Raw genomic sequence first — 13,049 nt, forward strand, 5'->3', positions numbered from 1 at the left:
GTATTTAAATACAACTATGCAGATACAGAGAGTACGGGATTACCAGGCTCCGCATTTAAATGATATGTTGTTAAATAATAGTAAACTGAATGTTCACGCCGCTAACATTGTTTATAATGTTGCAATTATCATTTTTCTCAGTTTCTGATAAGAACGAGGCAGTAGATGAGTCTCAAGAGTGTTCACCTAATATATAGCACATATAAAATTAGCTTTAGCGGAAGTTACGAGTTTTACGAGCTGCTTATCTTCATGCAGAAGTTCTAAAGAACACTCCGTGCATACGGTCATTTCAATTTCCATCATTCCATCAGTTTCCACATTAGGTCAGGTGTCTCTTGACAGGCGCGAACACAGATGGCATTAGGTAAGTTCGACTTCATGTGGCGCCGAAAGAAATCGGCTGCCGCCTTACAAAACAATGCATTCTGGTAAGATCATTTGTCCGACTTTGATCGGCGCTGCAGCCGCCTTTCGATCACGTGTGCCATCAAAGTAACGTGAGAGCAAAACGAGAGCAGCCGCAGAGGTCAGGCGCTGCAGTTGCTTAAAACCGACTGCGAAAGCCTTGATGACGACACACTTTATTCTCATTGGTCAGATTATGTGACGACAAGCACGACGTGTGCTGCGTGTTTTTCTTAAAAAAGTTCATGTATGTAATCAATCTTTATATTGAATATCGGATATTCAAACAAAACATTATTGATGAAAATGAAGACTAGGCGATATGGTAAATATATATTCTTATTGTATAAGAGTTAAAGTAAAAAAAACAAAACAACAACTGGTCAACCAGAGGCCGTTTTTTAATGGATGTTGTGAGAGGCTTCACTACACTGAATAAACTGCTTATAAAAATTGAAAAATGTCCTATAGCTAACTAAAAAAAAAAACAAGATACAAATAATAAACGTCATATTGCATTACATTAAAGTAACTCACATACTTGATATGATCAACAAAAAAGCAAAAAGGTTGTAGCCTATAGAATAAATGATAGGGTAACTTTTTTCTTTTATTTATTTATCTTATGTAGTTTCATTTCTTCTTTTTCTTTATTCCTTTTTTTTGTGTATGTTTGGAATACAGTTTCATCCTCTATAAGTGTCCGACTTGACGGCCGTCTCTTTACTCCTCCCCCGACTGCAAGCGGCTGCTCTCGCCACCTAGTGTGTTTCAAGATACTGAAGCAAGCGCTGAGATTGGTCCAGGAAAAATGTCATTTATAAGAATTGTCCAATAATGGCCTACATGGCACGCAAGCCCACCCCCACCTCCCTCTCTTGACAGGCGCGAGCTCAGTTGAGATTCCGATCGGCCCAGATGTCAAGCCCAACCCCCCCCCCCCTCCCTAAAAAAACTCTCCGGTTCTACACGATTCACGTGATTGACCCAATTGACAATGAAAACGGCGATTATCGCCGAAAAGCGACAAGTTTGCAGGTATGATTACAATAATCTACCCTTGAGGTCATGAACGCATGAATTAATGTTTCAGCATTTGACATTGATAGCATAGGTCGTAATTTCGATATATTTTTAAGATGGAAAAATGTGGTTTTGCAAATGCTAGAAATGTGGCTTTCAAAGGAGAGATTGCTATCGAATAGGACGCCTAGGTTCCTAACTGATGATGACGAATTTACAGAGCAGCCATCTAGTATTAGACTGTGTTTTAGGTTATTACTTGTGGAGGTTTTAGGTCCAATAATTAACACCTGTTATGAAGCAGACGGGACAACAAGGTAAGTATAATACAGGTGATGTTTTATTTATTCAAGCAGCAGTGCTGGAGGTGAATAGAGAGTTCGTGATGGTGAGTATGACTTGTACTGATGAATTCGGAGCCGGGTGAAGACGTGGAGTGAATGACAGGTCCTTTTCTTTGCAGGTGGCGAGACGGGAGGATTCCAAGAACGACTGACGGAGGAATTCTGAGAGTTCGTGAATCCGCCACCCTCCGCTGACGTGGAAGTCAGCTTACGGCCACACACCACTGACGACTGGAACCGGGAAGACACAGAAGACTGGAACTGGGAAGACTGGAACAAGACAGAGTTCAGGTAAGTACAATATGGTAAGTATTTCAGATAGTGAGACTCGTAGAGAGACACTAGCAGTCCGCTTTCGCTAGAACGAGTAAACGAGCCCGGACCATGAGTGGTGTGTGGAGAGAGTTCATATAGTGAGGAGGATGATTGAGGACAGGTGCGCGGGTGATTAGATCCAGGTGACGGTGATCTGTGAAGATGAGTTTAGTGAGGAACAACTGATATGTGACAACACCTCTGTTTTTTCAGAATTTAACAGTAAGAAGTTACTCATCATCCAGTTTTTAATATCAGCTATGCATTCTGTTAGTTTTTCGAATTGATATGTTTTGCCGGGCTGCGAAGAAATATAGAGCTGAGTATCATCAGCGTAACAATGAAAGCTAACACCATGTTTCCTGATGATATCTCCCAAGGGTAACATGTAAAGCGTAGTAATGGCCCTAGTACTGAGCCTTGAGGTACTCCATACTGCACTTGCGATTTAAATGATACCTCTTCATTTATTGCCACAAACTGATGACGGTCTGATAAGTACGATTCGAACCAAGCCAGTGCACTACCACTAATGCCTAAATAATTTTCAAGTCTATTTAAAAGAATGTTGTGGTCAATAGTATCAAACGCAGCACTAAGATCCAGTAGCACTAATAGAGAGATGCAACCACGATCGCTTGACAAGAGCAGGTCATTTGTAACATCTCAGTACTATGATATGGTCTAAAACCTGACTGGAAATCCTCACAGATACCATTTTTCTCTAAGAAGGAGCATAATTGTGAGGATACTACCTTTTCTAGTATCTTTGACAGAAAAGGGAGATTCGAAATTGGTCTGTAGTTAAATAGTTCATTGGGGTTGTGGTTGTGGTTTTTTAATGAGTGGCTTAATAACAGCCAGTTTGAAGGTTTTGGGAACATATCCTAATGATAGTGACGAATTAATAATATTCAGAAGAGGATCTATGACTTCTGGAAGTACCTCCTTTAGTAGCTTAGATGGAATAGGGTCTAACATGCATGTTGTAGGTTTAGATGATTTAACAATTTTATACAATTCTTCCTCTCCTATAATAGAAAATGAGTGGAATTGTTCCTCAGGAGATCTACAACGCATTATCTGATGCGATTCTGTAGCGGGCGGCTGTATGGTTACAATTTTATCTCTAATAGTGTCTATCTTGGAGGTAAAGTACTTCATAAAGTCATTACTGCTGTGCTGTTGGGAAATGTCTGCACCTGTTTCTGCTATATTTTTCGTTAATTTAACCACAGTATTGAACAAATACCTAGGGTTATGTTTGGTTTCTTCTAAGAGAGACGAAAAGTAATCCGATCTGGCAGTTTTTAATGCTTTTCTATAAGATAAGTTGCATTCACGCCAAGCAGTACGAAAAACCTCTAGTTTTGTTTTCCTCCAGCTGCGTTCCATTTTTCGTGCTTTTCTCTTTAGGGTGCTAGTGTGATCGTTATACCACGGTGTTACACTGTTTTTCTTAATCTTTTTTAAGCGCACTGGATCAACTGTATCTAAAGTGCTAGAAAAGAGTCATCCATAGTTTCTATTACATCATCAAGTTTTTCTGAGCTATTGGATATGCTGAGGAATTCAGATAAATCAGGAAGATTACTTACAAAGCAGTCTTTTGTAGTAGAAGTGATGGTTCTACCGTACTTGTAGCAAGGAGTTGAATTTACAGTTTTAGCTATCTGGAGTATACAAGAGACTAGATAATGATCTGAGATATCATCGCTTTGCTGCAGAATTTCAACACCATTAACATCAATTCCATGTGACAGTATTAAATCTAGAGTATGATTTCGGCAATGAGTAGGACCTGACACGTGTTGTCTAACCCCAATAGAGTTCAAAATATCTATAAATGCTGTTCCTAATGCATCTTTTTCATTATCAACATGGATGTTAAAATCACCCACTATTAAGACTTTATCTGCGGCCAACACTAACTCGGATAGAAAATCAGCAAATTCTTTAATAAAGTCTGTATGGTGCCCTGGTGGCCTGTAAACAGTAGCTAGTACAAACGTCACACCAGATTTATCATTAGCACTTGTTTCTCTGGATAATGCTATATGAAGCACCATTACTTCAAACGAGTTATATTTGAAGCCCTTTCTCTGAGAGACATTGAGAATATTATAAATAGTAGAAACACCTCCCCCTTTGCCTTTTAGACGCGGTTCATGTTTATAACAGTAATCTTGGGGGGTGGACTCGTTTAAAATAATGTAATCGTCTGGTTTTAGCCAGGTTTCTGTCAAACAGAGCACATCTAGCTTATGATCAGTGATCATATCATTTACAAAAAGTGCTTTCGTAGAAAGGGACCTGATATTCAATAAGCCAAGCTTTATCAATTGTTTCTCTGTATTATATATATATATTTTTATTTGTTGAACATCAATTAAATTGTTAGTCTTGATTTGATTCAGGCGTTTTTTGTATTTTCTTGCTCGGGGAACAGACACAGTCTCTATAGTGTGATATCTAGGTGAAAGGGTCTCTATGTGCTGAGAATTAACTGATTTATGTGACGTGAGGCGGCTAGCAGACGGTCGGTTTAGCCAGTCAGTCTGCTTCCTGACCTGGGCCCCAGTTAGTCAAGTGCAAACGCTAAGACTATGTGCCATATTTCTAGATAGGAGAGATGCTCCACATCCGGAGGGATGAAGACCATCTCTTTTCAACAGGTCAGGTCTGCCCCAGAAACTCGTCCAATTGTCTATGAAACCTATGTTATTTCGAGGGCACCACTTTGACATCCAGCCATTGAGTGACCACAGTCTACTGTGTATCTCGTCACCACGGTAAGCCGGGAGGGGACCAGAGCATATTACAGTGTCTGACATCGTACTTGCAAGTTCACACACCTCTTTAATATTATTTTTAGTGATCTCCGACTGGCGAAGTCGAACATCATTAGTGCCGACGTGAATAACAATCTTACTGAATTTACGTTTAGCATTAGCCAGCACTTTTAAATTTGCCAAGATGTCAGGCGCTCTGGCTCCCGGTGTCACGTTGAAATGATGAGGTCTGGGTCCAGATGCAGGTAAGTATTTTTTAATGAAAATAATAACAAAACAAAACAAAAAGGCCAACACGGCAAAACACGACATAAACTGAAATACTAAATAAACAAAACCAAGAACACGATCAAAGGCCAGGATTCAGAAACACAGAAATACACACAAGACAAAAGACAATGCAACCATGAAGCAGGAGTCGCCTCCGCGTCAGGAACAGAGAGCGCAGCCGCCTCCGCGTCAGGAACAGAGAGCGCAGCCGCCTCTGCGTCAGGAACAGAGAGCACAGCCGCCTCCGCGTCAGGAACAGAGATCGCAGCCGCCTCTGCGTCAGGAACAGAGATCGCAGCCGCCTCTGCGTCAGGAACAGAGAGCGCAGCCGCCTCCGCGTCAGGAACAGAGAGCGCAGCCGCCTCCGCGTCAGGAACAGAGAGCGCAGCCGCCTCCGCGTCAGGAACAGAGAGCGCAGCCGCCTCCGCGTCAGGAACAGAGATCGCAGCCGCCTCCGCGTCAGGAACAGAGAGCGCAGCAGCCTCCGCGTCAGGAACAGAGATCGCAGCCGCCTCCGCGTCAGGAACAGAGATCGCAGCCGCCTCCGCGTCAGGAACAGAGAGCGCAGCCGCCTCCACGTCAGGAACAGAGATCGCAGCCGCCTCCGCGTCAGGAACAGAGATCGCAGCCGCCTCCGCGTCAGGAACAGAGAGCGCAGCAGCCTCCGCGTCAGGAACAGAGATCGCAGCCGCCTCCGCGTCAGGAACAGAGATCGCAGCCGCCTCCGCGTCAGGAACAGAGAGCGCAGCAGCCTCCGCGTCAGGAACAGAGATGGTGTTCACCGCCGCGTCAGGAACAGAGGGCGCGGTCACCTGCGTGTTAGGAACGGAGACCACGGTCACTTCCGCCTTCCCACGGAAGAGCCACTCCGCCCCCACCGCAAAGCGGGAACGCCGTCGCGCTGACTCGGCCCTACAGGCCTCCATCTCGGCCAGTTGGAGGTAGATAACCTCCTCGAACCGAGCGGCCGACGCCGCCTCAAAAGATGCTGCCTCCTCGTCGAGAAAAAAAAAATTACTCCCTGCTGGACCCATCGATGATGGTTGCATTCTTTCACGTTGAAATTATGAGGTCTGGGTACAGATGCATAAACTGAAATACTAAATAAACAAAACCAAGAACAGGATCAAAGGCCAGGATTCAGAAACACAGAAATACACACAAGACAAAAGACAATGCAACCATGAAGCAGGAGTGAAAGGTGAGAGTTTTTAAAGACCAGATGATAGTGAACAGATGTGAGTGAATCAGTGTTAATGACAAAGACAGGTGAATGCAATCAGAAAGTGCAGTGTGAACAGCGACCTCAGGAGGCTGAGGGGAGACCCACAGCCCCGATCATGACACCTGGTAAACGCTGGACTATGGTGGCTGGAGTCTCTATTTTCACTTTCCGTACAATAGAATCGCCAATTACTAGAGCACTTTCATCAGGTTTCTCAGTGGGTGCTTCACTGAGTGGGGAGAACCTGTTTGATGTTCTGATCGGAACGGAAGAGCGGTGTTTTGACCCGCGACTATGCCGTCTCACAGTCACCCAGTTGCCCTGCTGCACGGGAGTTGTTACCGGAACCGAACAATGTACAGGACTTTCTGAGCTAGTCGCATCCAAAACCGTATCTAAGGCCCTCACATTCTTACTATCCTCTATTAAAGTTTGGATGTGTGTCTCTGAAATCTTCTCTGTCAGCCTGACTATATTCCTGCATTTATCAAATGTATAAGGCTCACTGGTGACAGAGATAGATAAGCTATACATGTGGCAAGCAGTGCAGACTACAATTGTAGGAGAAGAAGCCATTACTCACCGTGATTGTGGAATGTTTCCAACTTACCAACTGTTGTTGTTCGAATTCCTGAAAAAACGGAACGGAACTGGCTAAAGGAATACTAACGATATTAAACACGAGAGAAAAAACGTGAATGGAACGCAGATGACAAGCTAACCGGCTAACGTAATGCTAAAGATAGTAAACAAGAGTTAAAAGCGTGAATGGAGTGCGAGTAGAAAGTTAACTGGCTAATGGAATGCTAACGTGCTGCACTCGTGATTATAAAATAAGGCGAACGATCAAATTAGTCAGATTAGTTTGATGGATAAGATCAGAAATCAAGTTAAGCTATATCTATCAATTTAAAACGGCAGAATTAACAATAAGATAGAGAATCCAACAGAAAACCTAAGCTGCAGGGAGCAACAAACACAGACCACTCTGCAGCAAGGCAAACAGGAAGCAGGGAAAACAGCGAAACAGCGACACACATAGGACAGGAATAGAGCTGTGGCTTTTCTTTTCATCACCACCGGTGTGTGCTTCAACAAGGCTCTTTTTTTGAAGTTGCAAAACACGAAAGATGATTTTGGTCAATATTGTCCTTCTGGTTTCTGTTTTTCTGTTCATACAACATCAGTTAATGGAACCTCACTTTCAGAAGCTTCATGGCATTATTTAAAGCTTTTAAAGCTTCTGAAAGTCAGGCTCCATTGTCAGCAGAACAAACTTAAGATTTAAAAGATGTTTTATTGATTTCTGTACTGTACTCACTCAAAGACTTTGATGGCAGCATTCCTCTGATAAGGGATGACAGCACCAGATATGTACATATGTGTGCTCATCTGTCCCGGTAACATCCAGACAAGAGTCAAGTTACCTCTGTGATTTATGTTCGCAATACTACATTTAGTAATACTCCACACTTTCAGTGATATGTGCCGGGTCTCTGCTATAATAGTAGTAACATTCACAAATGTTTACAGGACAAGTGGGAACCCAGTGCACCTGTAGCTTTCCCTCTTTCTGTTTTATCATGTGATAGAAAGTCTAAGGCCTTCTCAAACCGTACGGCTAACCCATCTAATCTGCGTCCTATAATGCGTCAAAGTCAAGCCATCAAGCCCTCAAAATTTAATAGTTCGTAAGGTGGATTGCCTGGGGGAAGAAACTGTTGCCAGATGGCAAAAGTTAAAAAAGGGGATGGCTAGATCCAGAGTGATATTCTGAGCCATTTTCTGGATGTATAGAGTTCTTGAAGGCTGGGCAGGGGAGCACCAATAGTACTCTCGGCAGTCCGAACCATTCTCTGAGCTCGAGCTTGGTGTGCTGATTTTTTTAAAGAGTTCCACATTCTATCTTACTCCATGTCTCCTGATTTGTTGCTGTTGTCTCAATTTCAGTTGAAACTTTCCAATCACCAGATGGTGGTCTGATCCCACATCGGCTCCTCCACACACCTGTCATTCAGCATTAATTGTTTCCATGAGAGACTCGTTAGACACGGTAACATTTGTTTGTAAAACTATTATTTATTAAGTAAATAAGGCTTTCTACTTTCCCGTGTCTGAACATGGCATGGCCATGCTCACGCTGACAGGCAAAACCAACATATTGTACAACAGACAAGTTAAATTGAGTCACCAAATACCTTTTGAATGTTTAATTGACTCATTTAGTTAGATGATGATAATGATAATGAGGCAGCATTGTCAAGTTTGCATTGCTGGAACTGATGTTGCGTGCACATGGGAGGATTCCATATATCAGCAGAAAGATGTGATATCTATCCATTAGATAAAAGCGAGACATCATTCAAAACGGTCTGTTTTAATTTGTGCACCTTCAAAATAGCAGTAAAATGCTGTGCTTTTGTAAAATAAAGAAATCAAACAAAATGCTCTTGTCATCTCAGTCTCAGTGAACCTCCTCCTAAAATGAAGAAAAACTCAGCGATACTGCGTACTCTTCACACAGACAGAATAAATATATTTACAGAGACTTTGAAGTGCCAACATTTTGCTTATTTCACATTAAGCCACTTTGGAACATAAATCACGTTTCAGAAGATAAAAGAAAAAACGTGAGTTGTAGTCCCGATAATATGGTATACCAAATGATTTTGCTTACCCCCTTGCTTTGCGTCATGGACCCCAGTTTGAGAAGCCCTGCTCTAAATATTCCTCTACCATCCAGGTCCTCCAGAGCTGCTGCCGCCCTAGCAGCCTTTTTATTTGTCCCACTCTCGTCTTGAGGAACCTCACTGTGATTCTGAGGGAGAAGGAGAATGACGTGAGTCCCTGCAGATGCTCCAGATTTATTGAAGATTCATCAGTGTCTGTATCTGATGGGGTTTTTGTTGCTGACATTTAGGAACAGGAACAGCTTTCAGACACTCAACCATATTTGACTCTTTTCCAATTCTAAGTCCATTCGAATCATGAGTTGGTGCATTCTGATTGGCTGTCATTAGGTGCGCTTCTATTACAGATTTGCTTAAAACTTTGGTGCTATTTTATAAATGTCGATTAAAACATATTGTGAAATGATGGTGTTTCCATTAACAACGTTATGCAACTAAAACTTTTTTTTTTTCCTCTTGCAGCAAGTCATGGCAACAGATTTTTGTGGGATTTAAGCTATTGCCTGAAAAATCACTTCATGTAAGGATAACAATTGTTTTGTGCAATATATGGGTGTTTTTGCGCAATTGACGCATTTCCATTAGCCATATTTTTAATTCACAATCTCATTTTGCACAATTTAAAGGGTAATGGAAATGCAGCTACAGTTTTTATCATTCATCAGTTTAAAAAGAAAATGTGAAAGTGATTTCAACTACTGTATATTGTGAATCACATCTAGAGCCGATTCCTCTCTATACACAACATACACCAGCTGTGTAGGGCCCTTGTAACACCAGAGCGCCCCCTTGGTCTCAAAGATGCATTAATTTAGATTTTGTTCTGGAATTTGGCCAGCGGTTATGAATGTTCCTGTCTTTTAATGCGATGCGCTGTTGCCCTTTCTATGTTAAAATCAGTCAAATCACGTAATTCGAATGTTGTACAGTCTCTTCGAGACTTAAAAAAACTAGTTTAAAAAGCACCGACCTTTGGAATAAACACTGCTTTCAAACGCTTTCCATGAGCGTGATTCGAGACTGTTCACACCCTAAACCCGATCACTCATAAATACAGTGTCTTTTCACAACTAGCTAGATATTCTAACAGCTAGTTAATTTTTCTGTTGAAAAATATGTTTAATTCATTCCTTTGAAAGAGTTTGGGATTGACAGCAGAGTAGAGAAAGCAAAAAGAGCATGGAAAAGTTGAGAAATGCTGGAGCGGAAAATGAGGTTGATGAGGTTTATTAATAATGTGACTCTGATCAACATGTGGCCCAAATCCTGTTTTACAGCAGATTGATTTTGTGTTCTTATGATTGGTTTGTTGGCTCTTTAGTAGAGTTAACGATGGACACTTTCCAAATGCAGATTCATGAAACTTCAGACATTTACCAATTTATACTTTCCTCGTTTCAAACTCGCCAAGTCACATGATTCCAGCAAACGAGGCTTCGTTACGTCACACTGTTTCCAACCTTTACTTTACATTTCAGAATGAAAAATGTTGATCTGCTGAAACATGAACAAGTGTCTGATGATTTAATCTGATGTTTTTAATTGATTTAATGAATTTAATACTTTCCCCCCGGTTTCACAGACAAAGCTTAAGCCTAGTCCTAGACTAAAATGTAAGTCTAAGCTGTTTCAACTGAAATAAAATTGCACTGATTGATCTTAAAATATATCAGTGCCTTTGTTTTGTCTCAAGATTAGGGATGGGAAGATTCCCCGATTCACTCGGTGCATCGGTTTAAAAAGTTAACGATGCGATGCATCGGTTTAAAAAGTGCGCATCGGATACAAATAGGCATTTGTATCGCGATACTTCGTTTCTAACATATCTGCATCGGTAAATCCCGATTTATTTCTTTATAATTATTAGTAGACATACAATACTTTTATTATTTAGAAAGTGGAAAATATTGTTAGATTGTTTTCTCCCCTCTGAACTGTTTCTCAAGCACGTCTCCCTTCACTTCTGCGTGAATGAAGTAGCCTATCACAACACTACAGAGACCGGGTTGTGTCCAGAAAGTCACGTAGAGCAGGGATTCTCAACCGGTGGCCCGCGAGATGGCTTAAAATTAATTTAAATTTTATCCTAAAATGGTCAAAGCACGGCCTCTTTGGTGTTCTGTGATTGATTGCTTTGGACTCGGCGCAGCAAGCCTCATCGCACTGTTAAATACAGACTGAATGGCGGCTCAAAACTTTCAACCGCGGCACGCAAACATCATCAGAGACCTGCAAAGGACGGATATTTTAGTCCCGCTCCTACCCGCTCCTGCAGAAATGTACGTTATTTTGTCCCACTCCCACCAGCAAAAGCTAGCATAAAATGTAACCTACCCCGCGGAAAAAAGGGTCTCTACTTCATCTCTTGATGGCATGAAACAAACCCTCGCACTAATGTAAAAGTAAAAACGATCAGAGTAATAGTAACAATGACAGTCTAGGCACGCATAAGTCCGCTATTGATTCATGAACTAGTCATGCTTTCGGAGCTCTGATCCATAGTATTTTTGTGTGAAATATTTGCATAGTTGTCAAAATGAATGTCTTGTGAGTGTTTTATAATGGATGCTCACCCATAGAGGTGGATCTCGTAAGGGCCAGTTGTGTTTATGCACATATGAGCACTAGCATCAACAGATAGGGTATGTATTTGCTGTATTTTTCATTTGTATGTTCATTTTATAATGGATACAAACAGCAGATATTCGGTCAGTCCAGTTCAAATGGACAGGTTTAGTGAGTGGTATTTTGGCATCTCCCTGTTGTTCTGTTTGGCAGGTTCACTTACTTTAGAAAAAGTACTCTGTAGTTGTTTAGAATGTCTGAATTAAAGAATTCAGGAGCTTTAAATCTGTCTAATATATATATTCACACACACACACACACACACACACACACACACACACACACACACACACACACACACACACACACATATACATGTATATACATATCTATATCTATATATATCTATCTATATATATATATATATATATATACACATACATAATCAAAAAGTCTTGGTTTTACTTGGTTAATAAATAATCAAACTCATTCAATGGCACCGCATCCTCTTTCACATCATCACATAAACTTGATCTAATTAGTTAGTGCTGAATTATCGCATCGTATCGTGATATGGGTGTGAATCGTATCGTATTGCATCGCAATATGTCACAAATGTATCGTTAATATATCGGATCGGATAATTTGTATCGAGATATGTATCGGATCGGCATTATACCTTAGATGCCCAACCCTACTCAAGATGCACGCCAGTAATGTTTTTTTCTAAGCATGTTCATAAAAATTACTTAAATATCCTAATTGAACTATGGCCTAATTCTGGCGTAGTCTAAGCCCTGTCTGTGAAACCAGGGGCCTCATGTACAAAGACTTGCGTTGAATTAATACTAAAACATTGCGTACGGACAAAGCTGTAAATGTGCGTACGCAGTAAAAAAATCAGATGTATGAAACAATGCGTACGCGGAATTCCACGCATAATCTCTTTGTACATCCGAACTAACGGGAAATTGAGCGCACATGCACGAGCGCAAAACCCCTCCTCCGTATAAATATGGTAATGACTCCACTTTGGCAAAACCAAACGAAAAAGCAAGCAAGAGAAACTTCACAGAATGTGAATTGAAGGTGCTCCTATCGGAGGTAGACCGGAGAAAAACTGTTATTTGCAAGTTTGTAAAAAATAAAAAAATAAAAAATAAAAATAGAGTGTGAGAGTTTTGCTGACTCGGTTAACGCAGTGGGGTCTGAACATCGCACTGTGAACGAATTAAAAAAGAAATGGTCCGATCGATGTAAATATGCAGGTAGGAGGAGAACAGCGGCGACTTACGTTTCAGCACATCAGTCAATCATAGAGCGGAAGCAGATGAACGTCTTTGTCTTGTAATGCATCACCACACGGTGTGATGTTGACATAATGTGATTTAGTTTGACACAAAGCAACTGAGTGATC

Source organism: Garra rufa, chromosome 4 (genome assembly GCF_049309525.1).
Source record: "Garra rufa chromosome 4, GarRuf1.0, whole genome shotgun sequence".
Taxonomy (NCBI): domain Eukaryota; kingdom Metazoa; phylum Chordata; class Actinopteri; order Cypriniformes; family Cyprinidae; genus Garra; species Garra rufa.